Raw genomic sequence first — 1,044 nt, 5'->3', positions numbered from 1 at the left:
TTTTCTAAATATTTTCCACTATTGGTTTTAGAAAGAGCAAGGACATCTTTCCTCTGACACATGGGAATGGGAGATATTTGTGCAATAAAATTTTTAAAAGACAAAAAAAGAAATAGCCTCCAATGGGAAATATTTTGGGTTTTGTTTTTTTGGGGTTTGGGTTTTTTTTTTGTTTTTTTTTTTTAATAAAAGGCTTTAAAAACAGCACAACCTTTTCTGCCTTGGTGTGTGTGTGTGTGTGTGTGTGTGTCTGTGTGTGTGCATGAGAGAAAATGAGCCAGAAGGTCATGCTGGAGGCCAAGGCCAGGGGTTGCCTGCTTCACCCCTTTAAGCAGAAGCAGCTTCTAGAAACACCACATTTTACTTCATGGAACTTTTAATTTAGTGGATGTGAAATGTTAAGTATGAGAATACCTGTCTCCCCTGCCCCCACCACCAAGGCAGTGCTTGGAGCAGAGGGCGGGGAAGGGTCCCCATGGTGCTCCTGAGAACGGAAACAGGATTTTTAATCCCCCCCTGGAGAGCCTGTAGCCAAGGCCAACCTCCAGCCTGGAGAGCTACAGAACAGGCCCCCTGAGGACAGTGCCTGCTGGAGGTCACTGGTCTGGGTCAGATAGGCCCCAGTTGGCATTTGTCCCACCACATTCCTCTGGTTCTCATTACTTGGCTTGTTAGAAGAGTGTGCTAGGTACTGACAGAAGGCTGTCACCTCACCCTCCAACTGCAATGTCTCGAGAGCTGGGAGGTCCTGAATAGGCTTTCAGCACTACCCTCGGGAGCTGGCAGATTCCTGCCCACCTACCCCCCAAGCTGACTGTTAAGGACCATCTCCAGTAATACACATGCTAGAAGAGGATGGGCTTGGACAATGGGCTGGTTTCATGCTGGTTTCCTGAGGATGGATATGGATGTGGCCATGTTTGGATATTGCCGGGAAAGGAAGAGTATCAGTTTGCCTCCTAAATATCTCAGAGACCATGCGTCTCTCCATAATCTCATCCCTGCCACCTCAGTGGACGCCACCATTGTCTAGAAACTTGACCA

The sequence above is a fragment of the Pteropus alecto genome, unplaced genomic scaffold (genome assembly GCF_000325575.1).
Source record: "Pteropus alecto unplaced genomic scaffold, ASM32557v1 scaffold43, whole genome shotgun sequence".
Classification (NCBI taxonomy): Eukaryota; Metazoa; Chordata; class Mammalia; order Chiroptera; family Pteropodidae; genus Pteropus; species Pteropus alecto.
This window is presented reverse-complemented; position numbering follows the sequence as displayed.